We start from the raw sequence: 18,532 nt of genomic DNA on the forward strand, positions 1-18,532 counted from the left end.
ATATAATGTTGCAAAATACCGAAACACTCTTGTGTTTCTTGTGTGGAAGAAATTGTGAATTTGCAGCCATTACAACCCAAATAATTGTACCTATGTGCATTAAATAGCATTACCTTTGAATCTTAACAAACCTAAGATAAGTCCATAAAAGAATTATCTTGCCCCTGTATTGTTGCTGTGTATCCAGCCCTTTTTCATCTGAACACAAACAAAAACAACCTTAGAGACTTAAACTGGGAACAATACATTGCAAGGGTTGACTCCATCCAGCAGCTAAGCACCACACAGCTGCTTGCATACTCCTTCCCTCCCCAACGGCACTGGTGAGAAAACTTGTGGATGAAGATAAAGATGGTTTAGTAAGTGAAGAAAAAAGGAAGAAGAAAGGATAAAACCAAAACAAGCGATGCAAAGGCTATTAGTCACCACCTCCCCACCAGCAGACTGATACCCAGCGAGGCTGTGAGCAATGGCTACGCTCCCAAAGACCCCTCCCCTTAGTTTTTATGGCTGAATATGGTGTTATGTGGTATGGAATATCCCTTTGGTCAGTTGAGGTCAGCCATCCCAGCTGTGTCCCCCCACAACTTCTTGTGCACCCTCAGCCTATTCGCTGGCAGGGCGGTGTGAGAAACAGGGAAGGCCTTGACGCTGTGTACGCGTTCTCAGCGATAGCTGAAAGCCCTGGTGTGTTATCAACACTGTTTTGGTCACAAACCCAAACCACAGCACCATACAGGTTGCTATGAAGAAAGTTAACTCCATCCTAGCAAAAACTAGTACGCACATTTAGGCTGCTACCTTATACATAAATGCATATATTTATACTCCTATTATGTATACAACAATGTCTTTTAATGGAAAGCAACCCCATTTTATGATACACATACTCTCAAAAAGTACAATCTTACATTAACTTATCAGATGTCTGAACACACTTTTTTTTTGAACAACTGTTCAAATAGTCGAACAGTTGAAACGCTTATTCTGGCCAGCATATTAGTATTTTTCCTTACATATATATATATATGATTATTTTTCTTACTTTTTCCTCCATTTTTCTGGACAGACAATATATTAAGCATTTTTAATATTAGTGACTTATGCCATCTTCTTTTTGTACACAGATAATGACTTTTTTATATACCAATTTGCTTACACTGCAGTATATACTAGTAATATTGTCCATTGCTTGACCTCTGAAAGGAAAAATAATAACAAGGGAAACCTGCCGTTTTGCCTGCAGTCGATAAGGCCATGCAACTCACAGTACCTTCAATTCACAGGCTCAATTTTCATCCTCTCGCTCTCAACTTTGAGTGGAAGAAATAATGACAGGTTACAGGCACTTTATTTCAAAATTCACTCACAAAGTTATTGACAAGCATTTTGCACAGAATATCTTTGATGCCTGACCCTCGTGAGCTGTTTACATGAAAAATGCACTTACTTCTATATTAACGATAGGGAGTCTAATTCTATACCAAACATGTAGCAATTGCTTTAACATTTCTGTTTTTGATACAGGAACAAAAATAGGGATAATTTGTCTCAAATTGCAGTCACTTCAGTCATAATAAAATCTCACTGACTACTGTTTGCTTTCAGTACTTTCATTAGGCTAGCCAGGGCTGTTATTAAGGTACCAACACATAAATGTTATATTAGCACTTAACAGGAGGAGCACAGTATTCTCCTCTAGGAGATGAATTCTAACCTTGTCAATATAATTCTGCTCTGAGTGCTGTAAAACAGTTTGAAAAGATGAAATACTGGAGCTTTCCAGTGAGGGAAAAAAAAAAAAAAGTCATGCTCATTCAGGCTTAAAGGCCACTTTGCTGGCCCAAGGTGCTGAGGTACTGTTTAGAAAAAAAGTCTAAAGAAGCTCTCTCAGGTCACATCAAGCACTAAGACAAACTTTTCTACTTCCCTGTGCTTGTCTTAGGTTGTTAAATCAATTACTCACTATTTCTGCTTGCCTTCAGCTGCCATTTAGAATATGAAGAACTACATGAAAATTAAGGCCAGGAGAAAGTACATTTCCAAATTTAACAAACGAGAATCATTCTGAGTGAAAGACTGTTCACGGTGTACCTGTACAGTACTATAGCACTCATAACCTTTACCTTTAGAGTTTGCACAAAGCTCAAGTGATGGAGCTACTGGGGACTAATAATCTTTCATCAGCTGCTACGGAATCTTACAGAAATACTTCTAACAATGACCTCTCCTGACTTATTTTCAAGAAATCGCTGACATTTGTGCTGTACATGGATACTGCGTTTATGAGTTACCTTTCAGAAATTTACAACTGTCTTAATCAGCTGAATATCTTTACGATAGCCTGTCTAGCAAATGAGCACGAATACGTAAGGTCCACTAAGAAATTCTATTCATATGATGCTGGAACAATGTAAGTAATTATTAAAAGTGAAATTGAAGAGGAATTATTTTATGACTAAGTTGCTCTCTACAATTGATTCTTCTCTCTCATTAATGAAATACAGCAATTTTGGCAGACAACTGTGGTACTACTAAGAAAAATATGTTTTTAGCGTTTTTGCCCAATGATACTGTTGTAGACTGTTCTAGAAAGGAGCAAAGGTTTTGGCTACTCCTTCTATGTCTTCACAGTCTTGGGAAGAAAAAAAAAAAGGCAGAAGAGCAAGCAGTTTGGCTTGTAATTCTTGAAAAAAAAAAAAAAGTGACAAATTATTTTTGGAAGCCTTTGTAATATTTTCATTACTGAGAGATGAGAAACACCGTAGGGCCAAACACTGTTGAAAGCAGTGGTTCCGTAAAGTATGTTTGACCTAAATTTTACAAATCTTTGCAAATTTCATTAGGCTGTAGGTGTGGCCGTCATCTAAAGGTATTTGCCTTTAAACACTTATTTCCTAGCTATCAGTATTCAAATTATTTTGTCAGTTCATGAGAGAGGGTCTGCCTGTCGAAGATCCCCATTTCCACTTGTTAGCTTTTCCACAGGATTTAGTCCTTTCTAAGAAAAAAAATTGTGAGGTAACTTAGCACCAGGAAAAGTTCAGATGACACAGGGGAAAATGTGCAGACTGTAAAGGTTCACTGTCTGACTGCTGAGATAATATGGAGATGGATACTAATTCCGTGCTACATTTTTACATGATCTGATTCAAAGAGGGCTGGAAAAGGAAGCCAGGTAACATCCTCTCGCTGTGCAGGAGACAGCCTCTGAAAATAAATGACTCTGTAAAAATGTCTTCTTTCAGGAATGGATGCAAACTGGATCATCTCAGAGGCCACACTATGACAGGATTCTGATTCTGTCATACTACGAAATGATAGATCCCAAAACTTTGGACAAAGATTTGATATGACAAGTGATTTATTTCTTACTGAATCTCATGTCAGACTGTCCTGAAAACATGATTCATAATATTCTCCCTGTGCCAACAGGATCATCTGCTACTCAATTTATCAAAGGTAGGAAAGCTGGAGTCCCATAAAGTTTGGAAAAGGAAGCCAAAAAGTAGATTTTTTGAAATATATGCACTGTATCTATATAACTCCTTATCCAGAGGACTAGAAACACTCTCATTTTTTAACACTTTGCTTTGAAAAAATACACAACAAAAGACTTTTCCCACCGTGAAGAAAATATTGATATTATTCTGGTGATACAATACACATTTTAATAACACAGGGGAAAAACAGAAGGTACGGAGGAGATTTTAGGAGGACTGAGAACGTGACTCTGTCACTCACCTGACATTTTATAATATCAAAGTAGGGTGGTGCCGCATTACTGTAAACACTGAGAAGAGTGCCATGCTAAGCTAAGTAACATCCTGGAAAGTCTTCATGGACTGGTTAATAAAGCATCACAGCAGTTGACAGCAGCCAAGAAAGCAAGTAAAACATTATGAATTCTTAGGAAAGGGATAGAGAACAAAGTAACATTATGCAACTGTAGAAATTCACAGTTCACCTGCACCTCGAGTAAGATATACAGCTCTGGATCTCTCAACTGAAAAAATAACATATTAGACTCAGAATGTGTTCAGAGGAGGGCAACAAGGATGATCGAAAGCTCTGGAGGGTCTGACTGGAAATGTTCTCCAACCTTCTTAAGGAGAATATGACAGAGGTTTACAAAATCAGACATGACATAAGAAGGGTGGATAGGGATAAGAATTGATTTTGCACGCTTGTCTTTCTGTACAAGAACTACGGATCATCAAATGACATTAGTAAGAGCATGGTTTCAAAAAGAACAATGGTGGGTGGAACCTGGAATTCCTTGATGGGGAATGCTGTGGTTGAAAGAACTTTACAGGGATTCAAGGGGAGCTGAACAAGTACTCAGAACACAGATTCAGTGGGGATTATAAAAGAGACATATTAAAATTATTAGTTAATAATTTATATAAAAATTAATGTTTTATATAACTATTCAAATTAATTTAATTAACTTAAATGTGAATTAAAATAGTTTGAGGTTGGCAGAATATTACAGTGGATACATGCTTCTCCTAATTTTACTGTTCACATCTGCTTAGGGCTACTATTTGGAGTCAGAATACAAAGCACAGCCTACACGATTACGGCTATTCTTATGTTCTTACCTAAGATTTTATGCTTATGCTGATACCAGTGGTGTGTTTGGTGGGGAAAAACAGCTGGGCTTTCTTGACCGGACTGGTTGAATTTTCACAAACAGTGCCTTCCAACAACTAGTCCTTTCCAATATTTCTGTAATTCTAAAGGAGTTTTATGTTCACCTGCGATATTCCAGGCTGATTTTACAGAGGAATGGTGAACGCAGAGTCAAGCAGAAGAATGCAGGTAAGAGCTCTGCAGTGCTTCTTCAGCTAGTTGAGCAGAGGTCTCGACATCAGAATATTAGGCTCAAAGATGTGGGAGTTTGATGTGGTTACCCTTAACCTCTTTCTGAGAAAGAAAAAAAAAAAGCTTCCTCTTCTCCTTTTCCCAAAGCAGAATCACAGACAGAACTGGAATCCCACTTTTAGGGGGGCACGTATATCTTCAGTCCCTGCTTATACTGATAGAGACAGCACAGACAACCAAAACACAACAAAGAGAGTCCCAGACAGTGCCAAGCAGGAGGTTTATCTCCTTTAGGGGATATTGAGCCACCGGAGCCACCCAGGCAGTCCGCTATGTTGTAACTGTCTATTGAGGTTGTGCAATGGATGCTTAACTCAAATCTGCAAAAATATAAGGAAGATTGATTGGGAATAGAAGGGGTCGAAGGGCTTGGATGAAAACTTTATTGAAAGCCACGGTACTACAGTTATCAACAACATCCAATTCAGTAAGGTATCTAATAATGAAAAACAAGGATGGGAACTCTTCTTATACTTTATATTCATGCCTAGGCTGAAGCTGAAAAGGTAGCTTGGCAGAACATTCCTTAGCTAACACTTTTATGAACACGTTTAATGCAGAAATACAAGCCCTTTCATATCACAAGAAAGAAGGTTAACAACAGGGGTTGTCAATTGGTTTTTAAACTTGTAATTAACCTGTATCTCTACATTAAAGTAAAACGGTTATCTGAACTGCTGTGTGCATAATGCTTTCCAGAGCTTGGCTCAAATACAAGAAGTTATCACATTGGTTCATATAGTATTACCAAGACCTTGCATTTTGTATGCCTTAGTTCTTAGTAAAGATTCACCTGATTTTCAGTGTGCATATTCAGGGGATCTACAGAATGCTCTTACACTAATGAATGCCTAATGCATTCACAATACTGCAACAAAACAAACCAGAACCCAACGCAATGAGCATAGTTACATTAAAAATGCTGGGCTGTGAGGGTTGTAAGCTAACTTACACAGAGTGTGCTTTTAAAAGCTCTAACCTTAAAAAAGAATTTCTCTAACTAATAGTGCATTTTTTCATTTAAAAAAAACCACCTTACAACAAAAGCAGACCTATTAAGATTACAGTGAAAACACAGGAATAATGAGTACAGGACAAACCTCTACTCAATCCATTGTATAAGCATTTTACTATTTTACTTAATTTAAATGCAAAGGATACACAGTTTAGCTCTTAACATTTATTATATAAATTTGTTTATTTTTACTATCTTCCCTTTGTTCCAAATAAGAAATATTCTTTTTGTTGTGTGAGTAAGGACTAAGGTCTACCTACTTCACAGCTGAATATGGAATCAGGCTACAAGAGACAGAGATGAATGCGTAATTGCTATCTCTACAAAGAACCAACTTGGAGAACAAAAAGAAAGATACTGTGATGTTACTTTTAGAAGCTGAGTTTATGAAAACCTTCTATGGTATGCATTATTACAGCATTATAGCAGCAAGATTAATGTGCCTTTAAATAATACATTTAAAACTTCTTTTACACTGCCTGCATTAAACAGAGTGCATCAAACTCCTGAGATACAGTTTAAGCTTTGCTAGAGAGTCTCTCACAACAATAGGTTTATGACTTTAAAAAGTAAAGATTCCACTAGGAAAACTGCATAAGAATAAAAATGTCAGTTCCTGAAGAAAGTAGGATAGAAGCAGTTCTTTTTAACATCCCAGTTTGTCTAATAAATAGGCAACATGCATTCCTGGTATAACACGCCAGAATGCAAAGAATTAAGATCACAGTGTTTTATAACAATAAAATTGTTAAGAATATTCTTTTTGCAAAGCTTACAGAAATAAGAAAGTCTGTCATTTAGTATTCCTTCCTGAAATAAAACATTATTTGCTGCGTGCCAAAAATACATTAACAGAACACTGGCAGACTGAAAATGAGGTCTTATAAACTGAACAGTTATCATGGAATAAGTACTGTTAATATATAAAAAGAAACAAGTGTACTGTTAATATAAAAAGAAACAAGTTCTTCAGAAATTTTAGTCCTCTACTCCACAACCTCTTGGGCAGAGTTGATGGTAGTTCAGTTACCACTGTGTCATGTAGAAACTATTTTGTATGATGTCAATCGGAAAACTGAGCCTGTACTTGCCTGGCGTTACTGAACCAGGGAAAATCTAGAGAAAACAACGTCCTTCTTTATTTTTTGTGTCAGCATCTGATAGCACATTTTGCAGAATAATATCTTTTTTGTGCGGTCCTTATCTATCTTTAAAAAACAGAAACCCAAAAAAGGGAAGCTAGATACAAGGGAACAAATATGGGTATAGAAATTTAGAGGCAGTACTATTTCTAACGGTACTTTTAATCAACTTTTTTTTAATTCAAATAGTTTTCAAATTAATGTAATCTCTCAATATAATGATTATATTTCCACATGCTGGCATTTGGAAATAAAATCCAAATTAAGTTTTCTTCATAATAATTGTGAAAAACTCTGCATGCAGGTATGGTAGTGATGCAAAATTAATTATTAGATACGAAATAGTCAGCAATTAACATGCCAAGCACAACTCTTCCCAGAGAGGTATTTTGCAGATGACTAAAATGAGCATACTTCAACTTACCTTAGTGAGAGCAGAGGAAATCTGAAATCTATACAATATATTGCTGGCTATTATTAGCATTTGTCAAGGTGATGGGCTAAAATTTTATGGTAGTCAACCAAGTATGTCAGAAGAAACTACCACAAAAATTAACTAACATTACTCTGAGGGCCCAAATCCCACAATAAATTGAGCATATATTTGATTTTATAAGTTGAGAGAGGGTTTTGATACATAAAGGATATATTTAAGTCTTTGCAGAATCAAAACTTCCATGACAAATGGTCTCTGAATAGTACTACTGTAAGTATATGTAATCATTATATAAAAAAGATAAAAAATCATGGACACTCATGAAAGGAGTTCATAAGAAATCAGATCAATAACTACATACGATCTATATCTCATATCACTCAAACAAAATAATTTAGCAACTTGCTGTTCTATCTTTTGCTATTATTGTCAACAGAGGCCAAGCAGTGGCATAAATTTTCATCATTTCTGTGTGACAGACCAAAGGGCTCAGCTGAAATTAAAGACCTAACCTTACAAGCTCTCTTTTGATTATATTTAGTACATAAAAACAGCATGCGCTTGTTAATTTTACTTCTCTTTTCTATTGTTAGATCTCTGTTTTTTCATTCTTTCATTTTAGAAACCGAGCAGCTCTGTTACATGATCAAAATCAGAGCAATCAGTATCACATTTCCATGAAGACATAATCAGCTCTGAACAAGTCTATAGAACAAATAAATGTCTGAAAGCCTGAAGACTGCATACAAAGTCTGTAATAACTAGGCTAACACCTCTGCTTTCTGGGCTCAGCAATCCGGAAATTTTCTTGAAAAGTAAGCTCAAGTAATTACTTGTTAGAATAAATTGAAAGAAATACGGAAAATGCAAACTGAAAAATGAAAGAAAGACACAGATCTTTGCATGCACAGTAATGGAGAATAATCCCCTATTTAAGACTGAGACTGGCATTTTTGCTTGATTTATCAGGTAAGCGGCACAATCTTGTTCTAACCCATTATCTAAAAGCACAGTCTCAATAGCCCCATGGACTTAAGAGTTTTCAACTACCCACTGAATTTTATACATTTCAATATCTCTTCAAAACACATTTCATAATCGTATGTGACAATTATGCCACCATCAGAGCAAAAGAAAGATTTTAAAATGTTGGATAATCAGATATGGGAAGCATGGGATAATATCAAATGGAAAATACACAATACCGTTTTCCCCACATTTTCATACGGTTATAAACCAGCTACAGCACTGATTATTCAGAGGTTCAAAGGTCTGGAATGAATGCGTCTGGACTGAGAACGTGAGAAGCACGGGACTGCCAGCATGGCTGTCAAAGGGGCATACTGCCTGAAATTCAGAATTATGAATGAATATTAGCTTTAAAAATGGGTATGGCTGCTTGAAGGAGAAGATTTTCCCTCTTACTGGGCCCTTAACTACTGCCACTGATAAATAATGAGACAGATTAAGTCTAACTTTTGTTTATTCAGGTTGGTTTGGGGTTTTTTTGGAGGCAAGGTGGTTTCCTTTTTTGATTGTTTTTTTTTGGGGGGGTTGTTTTTCTGTTTTTCTTTTTTTTTTCCCCTGAAGTAACTGGTTATGGCTTCAGCAGAACATTTCAGTAAGCAGGTGCTCGGATACAATATGAATACCTGTATCTTTTTCCCTGAGTCAAAGCGGTCAGGAAGGGATTTTCACTTTCGTTAAGTGCACACGAGCCTCTGGTTGTTTGGCTCATTCCGCAGAAGTGGTCGTGTTACCATGCATACTTACCAACCTGATAAACACGTTTCCTACTGCATGGGAAGCTCAGTCTCTCGTTTCTCATCCTGTGGCATAAAGTATTCTAAACTCTGAAGGTCTGATATATTTTAGTCTAAGTATACTCACAGGGTTGAAAATAGGAATTTCTGGGCGAAATGTAATGGTCTGTGATATACAGGTCAGACTAAATGATCTAATGGTGCCTTCTGGCTGTACAAGCTACTCAAGCTATGAAATCTGTTTTACCCACTACTTACACTCAGTCTTTCCACCAGTGCCTGAACTCTAAAAACCCACACTGAGAAGGCAACCATCTTATTCATTATGGCCTTTAATATCCCTTGCTGATAGTTTTAAATTTTTAAACAGCCTACCTGTCGTGCTCCCTTTTATGTGTTCTCATAGTTACAGATATAATTTTGGAAGCAAAATATCTAAACAGTAAGCATAATAAAAATGAAACAGGTTAAAGCTTATTAGCAGTAGGGAGCAGATGTAGCAAAATTCTGCCAGTTCCCCTACATTTCCTCCCCAGCAGGGACTTTCTGTCAAGCTGTGAGTTAGTTCTATACAATAATGCAGGCTGCTGTTACTGCAATTGTACCTTCCTATAACTCGCTATTGTACTAAAAATTCACTTTGATTTTTTATTTCTTCCTTCATAATAATAATATTTAAAGCAGTTCCCGAAGAGCTAAATGTAAATTCAAGCACTGCATGCTAGATGCTCAAAAGGGCATGAAAAAGTAAAATTGATAAGAAAATAATTACATCTTGAAAAGCTGTTTTATTTGCTTTACAAGCATCAACTTTCTCTCAACAAACTAAAGGTTCCTGAGCCAAGAGATAACCAGTTAATGACTGAAGTTAAGATTCCTTGAAATACCTCTCAAATATACATCATTCAATATATCAGTTACAATGTGGAAAAAAAGATAACTATTTAAGGGAACAAAGTCATAAATTGATAGCAATATAAACTGAAAGCAAATGAAGTCTGCCACATGAAACATGATCACAGACTGTCACTCGGAGGGTTTTATTCTTCATGTGTAGTGTCAAAAATAAGCACTTAGGAAAGAGAGTTGAACTGAATTAAGGATGTTCAAGATGGAAAGATTCCACTTGAAAATCATTTGAGAGTGTGTACCCAAATGGGACAGAAAATAAGAAAAGTTAATGGTCAAAATCTACTTTGTGGGCATTAAGGATAACTGATTTTATCATTTAGAATTTAAATTTCAGATACTGATTGCAAAGATGTCTTCTTTGAAAGTCTGCTTTCCTTCTGAACTTTGATCTTGAGCTCTGGAACTAGTTTTCAAACCAAATGTCAGCTTTACCTCACATATTCTAACTACAATCACCTGTTCATCTGTACACATACAGGACCATTAGCTACTGTTCTTAAACACGTAATTAAATTTTGCAGTATTCAATGAAGAAAAATGTGATGCTGCTGGAGGCAGGAGAAAAACGATTTGAAAATTCTGGTGACACTATCAAACTTCTGTTAATTAATTAATCTAGTAATTGCCAGGCTCTCCCTCATTGAGACAGCCAACTTTATTAGTGATATGATATATAGAATTGAAAATTATTTGAATTTGTCATTTTTTAGTAAATAAAGATTTTTATTGAAAAATACAAACATTTTAATTCCTTCATCTCATGTATATGAGTATTTTGGGGGCAAATGTTTGTTTTCAGCAGTCAGTTACTTTCATTTTTTAATATGGTATGACTGCAAAGCAAGATCAGTTAAATGCTTCGGACTGCACATGCCATTTATTTTAAGTCAAGGCATTTATATTGGTCAATGATCTCCTACATACAGTTTGGGACTTTGATTTTGCAGGACAAGTTTTCCCTCAGTTCAATGTTGCAGCAGCCAAACTCAGGCGACACAATTCAGGCAACTTCTTACAGTCCACTGTGGTGGGTTGCCCCTGGCTGGCAGATAAGATTCCCCCAAGTAGCTTGCTCATGCCCCCTGCAGCAGGATGGGGGAGAGACTGAGGAGGGCAAAAGCGAGAAAAAATCATGGGTGGAGATAAGGACACTTTAGTAACTGAAGGAAAGAGAAAAAAATAAAGGCAATCACTCTCCACAACCCACCAGCAGACAGGTGCCCAGCCAGTCTCTGAGTAATAGCTACTTAAGAAAAAACCCACCCCTGCTCCTGTTTTTATTGTCAAACATGAATTTATGTGCAATGTAAATTTCTTTCATCCATTTGGTCCAGCTGTCTCAGCTGCGTCCCCTTCCAGCTTCTTGCCTAACCCCAGCCTACTTGCTGGGTGCAGGCAAAGCTGGAAAAAGAGAAAGCCTTGGCGCTGTGCAGGCGCTGTTTAGTAACAGCCAAGACTGGTCTGCTATCAACATGGTGTTAGTCACAAACCCAAAACGCAGCACTCTAGGGGCTGCTATGAAGACAATTAACTCTATCCCAGCCAGACCCACTACATCCACTCATGAGAGGAAGTTCACAATAACGTAAAAATTATAAACCAAGTTCTAGTTAAATGCGTAACTGTTCTCAGCAGTCATTGGAATAAGACATAATGGAAAGCAAACTTGTCTTCCTGAAGATGAAGACAGGTCTCTGAAATATATAATGGGATCTTAACTCTTACGTTCCTGAAGGCAGGTGAGTCTATGTACAGAAGATTAGAATAGAAAATTTTCAATAAACGGCCTTTAAGTGACATGTAGAATCATAGAACGGTTCGGGTTGGAAGTGACCTCAAAGATCATCTAGTTCCAATCCCCCTGCTATGGGCAGGGACACCTCCCACTAGACCAGGCTGCTCAAAGCCCCATCCAGCCTGGCCTTGAACACTTCCAGGGATGGGGCATCCACAGCTTCCCTGGGCAACCTGTGCCAGTGTCTCACCACCCCCACAGTGAAGAAAGATATTAATATATATGCTTGTTGAAAGTTGTTATACTAATAAAACAATACAAATACAGATTCATGGATATGTATGTAATATATATTTATCTATATACATATAAATGTATACGGGGAGGGAGGCAAAGAGAAAATCTATATACCTATACATCTCCCCCATGTAATTCTGCAGAACATGCACAGAGAAACTATGAGACTATGCATTACTGAACACATATCTAAAACTCCAGGCAAACATTCATTTGAAAAATTATGTCAAAGCTTTACTAAAATTACTGACTTAATCAGAAATGACTGACAATTAGTATTTTCATCAGGTAACAGTTACATTTTTCTCTTTAAGACTCACTTGCTTCTTCATTGAGAAGTAACTACTTTGTCAACTACAGGAGACGTCCAAGGATGTTTCCACGGAAGTGCTTAGAAGTGAGATGCATAAAGACCTGAATAATGTTAACAGTGAACAATGTCCAAAAGAAAATCACAGTTAGATTTCAAGTGTTACCAGCTGTGTTCATTGTGTTACAACTGAAGGATTGATGAGAACTATACAATTGTATCATATCAGCTGGAAGAGGTTTTATTTTTCATCCATGAAGCTGAACAAAGACAGAAAGGAAGCTGAAAGTGATTATTCACTGCTGAGCTGGCATGCATGTTACTGCGTGTTCATCAGCTAGCACTGCTCATTTTTGCTATGCAAAAATTTAAAGGGGTTTCCAAATAATGCTAGCTCACCTTTCACATTGTCTTAGGTACTTCTTTGAAAGTGGAGTACCAGAAAGGATAAATTTTTGGTTTACTTTGACTTTTATGAGTAAGGAAATTGAAGAGCTATTATTAATTTTGAAGCCTGTGTGATATCTTTCAGAGAAGAGGAGAAGAAAGAGGAAATGAAATTGTTATTATGACCAGCACACAGAACCAGAGATGAGGATAATAAAGTACGGAAATTGAGTAGGATCTCTTGGATTGTACTATACACTAGTAAAGACGTACTTCCACTGGAAGAAAGAAGATATTTTCCTGAGTTAGTTTCTTTTTTCTCTTTCTTTCTTTCAAGTTTTCGGTGCTAGAAGATCATAACTGTATCTGAGTAGAGCTAAGATTCTTTCACCGTTTTAAAAGGAAGAGATGATATTTTGAGCTCTAATTTTGACTGGAGTTTCATGAGGGAGAAGGCCAGGTATGAATTTTCCTAGTTAATTGTGGAGTTTCTCTTCCGTGGTAATTTGCTGAATCTATTCGTGGTGTTGACCCCAGCCAGCAGGTAAGCACCCACACAGCTGCTCACTTGCATCCCAACCCTGGCAGGATGGGAGAGCGAAGATGGGAAGAGCGAAAATGAGGGAATTCTTGGGTCAAGACAAAGACAGTTTAATAATTGAAGAGAATAAAACTAGTAATGCAAAGGCAATCACTCAAATCACTTCAACTTCACCCTGGAAGATGAAACTCTCCAATTTTTATTGCTGAGTATGTTATATGGTATGGGATATTCCTTTGGCTGCCTCTTGCCTACCCCCGGTCTTGAAATTGTACAACATTAGCCTGTTAGCAACACTGGTTTAGCCACAAATCCAAAACACAGCACCATAGGCTTTGATAGGAAGTTAACTCCATCCCAGTACACTACTCTATAGCTGAGTTTCCCTCCTGCAACAGGAATGCTTTTCCAGGTCCTGCATAACCGTGATGAAGAGGATATTGCCTACAAATTTAAGGGGAGGACTTTCAGTACAGAAGTTTGACTAGTTTCTAAGATCTGAGTTTTCTGATTGTTATTGAGCTCACACTGAAGAGATAAGTTAAAATACACTCCCTGGAAAAGACCAAGACCTAGAATAGCTACTTAGTACTTTAACATCAAACTACTTGCTGGAAGCACTGACTTGGAAGGAACATTTTTGGTGTCTGAAAGAGATTAACATGCTACAGTTTTAGGAAGGACCAGTTGTTAATAAAACTGTCTATGTAGGTTGGGGTGATAATCTGGCTCTTCCTTCAGTCCTGATCAACAAGATTAACTCATCCGTAGGAGAACAAAAAAACTTTGAAGCTGATGATTCTCCTGAAATTCCTTCCTTAATTGTGGGGATTTGAAGTGCCCTACATGTAATTAGTGCTACAGAAAAATAGGGAAGTTTCCTGAGTGAAAGTAGGCCCTTGATGACTTTTCAACCAAAATGGCATTCTCCCCCCTATAAAGAGGCACTGACAACAGGTACCAGCCTTGGGGCTGAAATCCTGTTAATGGCTTTCACAGTCATCACACATAAGACTTTTGACCAGAGGTTCTGGCCTAAGCAAACAGCGGATGCATATATGCCCTCTTGCTTAGCACAAAAGTGACAGGCTCAAAACAGAATTAATATTTTCAGCAAAGGGGATGAAGAATCACTCAAAAAAACTCTTATAAGGGAACTGCTGCAAGGGAAAATCAGTCAGCCTGGATGAACTAGGCTGTTTACCGCCCTGAATAACTTGACATGCATTTCTTCACTGTGTCTAACTGAAAAACAACGTTCAAATGCATGTATGTATTACCTGTAAATGGCAAATAAGCTAGTGTAAAACAGTTCGTGGAAACCAGAGAGTTATGCTGACTTATACCAGCTGAAGATTTGATTGTATCTGTACCTATCTACAGACAGATATTCTGTAAATATACATACACACAAGAAATCCTCTCCTTTCTTATTTTCTATTGTTTGTATTTTATGTTTACATTCTACGAGTTAAATTCATGTATACCGTTTAGAACATTATGCAACCATATGATTTTTTACGTATACATATATATTCAATTTCTAATAATGGCTTTAGAAAAATCATGTAGACTGCTTCATTGTTCTTTTTATTGACTATATTCCTTTTTAAAATTCATTAAGGCTCCACTAATGTTATAAATAGACTATCATAATCTTCCTTTAAAAAAAAGTGAAAGTGGCAACGCTTTCACCTCCCATCGTGGCCCAGTGTCAAAAGGCAGACTATTTTCAAGGACCTCTGGAGTTCCACTATCTGCATTTGACCTGTGTTAAATATTCTCATTACAGTTGCTTCAAATGAATACAAAAGCTTTGTTTAATCTGAACACAGGGGAAATGAAATACACCAGGCACAAGATGAAAGACTCGCTACCACTGTGCTATTTGAATGCACTGCATGTTCTTAACATGGGCCATAAAAAAAGCCTGGTTTAATATATTAAACTGTGGAACATTCAAAATAGCATCTAGTAGCAAAATAAATGTTATAAACCTGATGAGACAAAAAAGGGAAACAGAAACATGTATTTTCTTCCTACTGAATTTTTGATAGGCATAGGTACTGGCTGGTGGCAATGTTTTTCAAAAATATTTATTTTTCTTCTGGTAATATTACCAATTATATTAATTAACCTATGTGAGATTTTACTGCAATGTAAATGTAGCAGGGTTCTAATCTATCATTTATACCTTTATAATATTCATTTACTTCTACTCCTCACATTTTAACTATTCTGTTCAAGAAACGGGTAAAAGGAAGAGACCAATTATGTTAGTATTCCCTATACTATTATCTATAGCACACAGAATTTAAAATACTATTTGGAAATCTAATAATGGTATTAAACATAGGTATTAACCAACCAATACATATAACAAAATATATAAAAAATGTGTACTTGAATATTACGGACTTACAAATATCTGTTCAGGATGGTGAAGAAATACATATCCTCTCACTGAAATCTGGGAGGTTTTTATATTCCTTGTAAGTTTTACAGTAATTTTCTCCACAGGTAAAGAGGATCTTAGACCTCTGTCCAATCCTTTGCAGCAAGAAAAACCTTTGACTTCCACTATTTGAGCATAAGCTACTTCTGTTCTACTTAGAATAAAGTGTCAGAGAATGCATGAATTTTATTTAAATTCATGACAGTCTGTATACTTCAAATACTACCGGCATGTCTGAACAATGCAACAGACTGCTGTGTTACAGATGCATGATGCCATTCTCAATGACTGCCATCAAAACATAATAATTACTCCAGAAAACCACTGCAGGTGGCTAGACAGCTTCTGGTTCAGGATTTAACTTGTTTATAACTTGGGACCTCTGCACTATTCGGTAGGCAAAGGGGAAAGACACAGGGTAGTACCAGTGGTATTTACTGCAGTGTCGAAGGAGGTATGATATGGGGGCTCTCTAGAATAGGCCCAGTGCCCCTAGATGACTGCTCTTAGATATTTTTAAAAAATCCTAGCTCAGGCTCATTTACATCTTTTGACATCTGAACAGTTTGTGATTCTGGCCCAAAAGGTTTAAATTTAGATACTTAAAAGTTGGCATCAAGTTACGCGAGTGCTGAAATAAGCAAGGAACCCATTCACAATTATATCAGATAAAACATTCCAAATCTTTTTTCCATCACTTTTGCATTACATGCTATTAAGACACACATTGTCAACAACCTGACTGGCATTCCTGACAGAATCAAAGTCAACTGTAGCACTCTGCTGGATCTGAAACAATCATAGGATCACAGCCACTCATCCTGAATGCTTACCATAAAAAAAGAAAGCTTCTGTCAGAAGAAGGTGGGCTGGAGAACTTTGGAAGTTTGTAGTACATTTGCTCAGAATTTATTGGAGGAAGAGGACCAGACAACTAACGTCCAAATGCAAGCCGTGTTATAAAAGCCAAAAGACACGTATTTTTTCATGTCACAGGAAGTATTTCCCCAGGTAGATTTTTGATTACTGAGGATTGAAAATACAGCGGCAGCTGCCTAATAAAATAACTGAGAGTGTAGTTGACCTGTAATATCATCATTTGAAGAAAAAAAATAGTACATATAAAATGAATTGCTGAAGCAAAAGACAAGCTAATGGCCTTAGAGCTACTAATACATCTTGTAATTACATTAAATATTATCTTTCTAAGCAACCCTGTCTTCTAATCTTAACAAAGTATATTGTTTTCACTGTTTCAGTACCTCCCTTTGCCAACATTTTGGGTTCACTTAAAAATACCGGAAATCCTAAAATTTGTGTTGGTAACAAAATATTGTGTACTAAATGTACTGAAGTATTTCCCTATACATTGTTCTTTTTATAACAAAGAAATCAGAAACAAAATTTCAGATAGTTCTGGAAAATCTGCCTCTGAGTCTTGTACAGGCCATCAAATCAAAATAAGAACTGAAACCCATTTTTATCATTTAGTCACGTTTATCAAGAACTGTATTCCAAAAGCAGCAAATGGCCCCCAAGTTCTTCTGTGAGCAAGTTAACGTGCTCTTAACTCACTGAAAAAAATGAATTAATAGTACTTTGCCATGGAATATATATTTGAACAGCAACAGCCCAAACCAGTATCTATTACAGAGTTTATCAGAATTTATATATTTTACTGGCCTAGCTATACCAAATCTTGCTGGGGATCAGAAGATGCAAAAGAATAAAACCCAGCAGTTAAACAAGCTAGAATGCCTGAAATCTTAAGGCAGTACAGTATGTTTCTTCTTTGTATTGGTGAGGATAACAAAAGAAAGCAAAAGCAGGCGTTCAGAGGTAGGAAAAAACCAAGTAATCATGATCATGCCCATCTCAGTTAGTCTAGTGGAGCCTGTTGTACAGACAGAAGTACAATCCACCACTTGAAATACTTTAACAAAGTACTATGGGGATGGTTCTGCATGGAAAGCCCATGGGGAGGGGAAAAAGAAGGTAGAGGGTGGACTCAGCTCCCAACTAAATATAGTGGGAGCACTGTCTAAGTGGTACAACTCAACCCCTACTGAATAAAGTGTGTACACAAAGTAAATGAATAAAATTTTGCAGGCACAGTCACTGTTATATCATTATACAATAATTATTTGGAATATTTCCATCTATCAATAATGCCATCTGTCCCACCCAATACAAATGGACTACAACCCATCTGGCTTATGTTTTTTCTATTGATTACTCTGCTGAATGAGTTAGCAAAACCGCTTATAAAATCATCATATTACATGACACTGTCATTAAAAGATGTGAAGTAAAGAAAAACACAAGATGAGACTTAATTGGAAAACTGTCAGTTCTTCTTCCAGAAAGTTTTAGCAATGCTATAAACCTTTTTTTTTTTTTTTGGCTACATTAAAAAATAAATTCAAAAAAAGCTCTAAATGCTAACTACTGGATTAGGCAGGAACTGTTCTGCCACATAATTGTTACTGTTTCTGACTAGGTATATTAGAGAAGCTCCATAAATGTACCTCCTCAGGAGTGTCAAAATGTCCCAACGCCTGTCCGGGAATCACAAAGAAACAGTGGAAGGAATGTAACTTAAAAAAAGGGTGGGGGGAAGTTGCTAATGGCTGGCACCTGTATTTGTTCATT

The 18,532-nt window shown here is 36.8% G+C and overlaps 1 protein-coding gene across 3 annotated transcripts in view; it reads right to left on the reverse strand.

Annotated features, from left to right (window-relative positions):
* The window catches only part of DPH6 (diphthamine biosynthesis 6), a 213,099-nt gene that overhangs the window by 41,965 nt on the left and 152,602 nt on the right, over positions 1-18,532 (reverse strand). The gene's annotated exons all lie outside the window — the stretch shown is intronic.

Source organism: Chroicocephalus ridibundus, chromosome 4, assembly GCF_963924245.1.
Source record: "Chroicocephalus ridibundus chromosome 4, bChrRid1.1, whole genome shotgun sequence".
NCBI classification, from domain to species: Eukaryota; Metazoa; Chordata; class Aves; order Charadriiformes; family Laridae; genus Chroicocephalus; species Chroicocephalus ridibundus.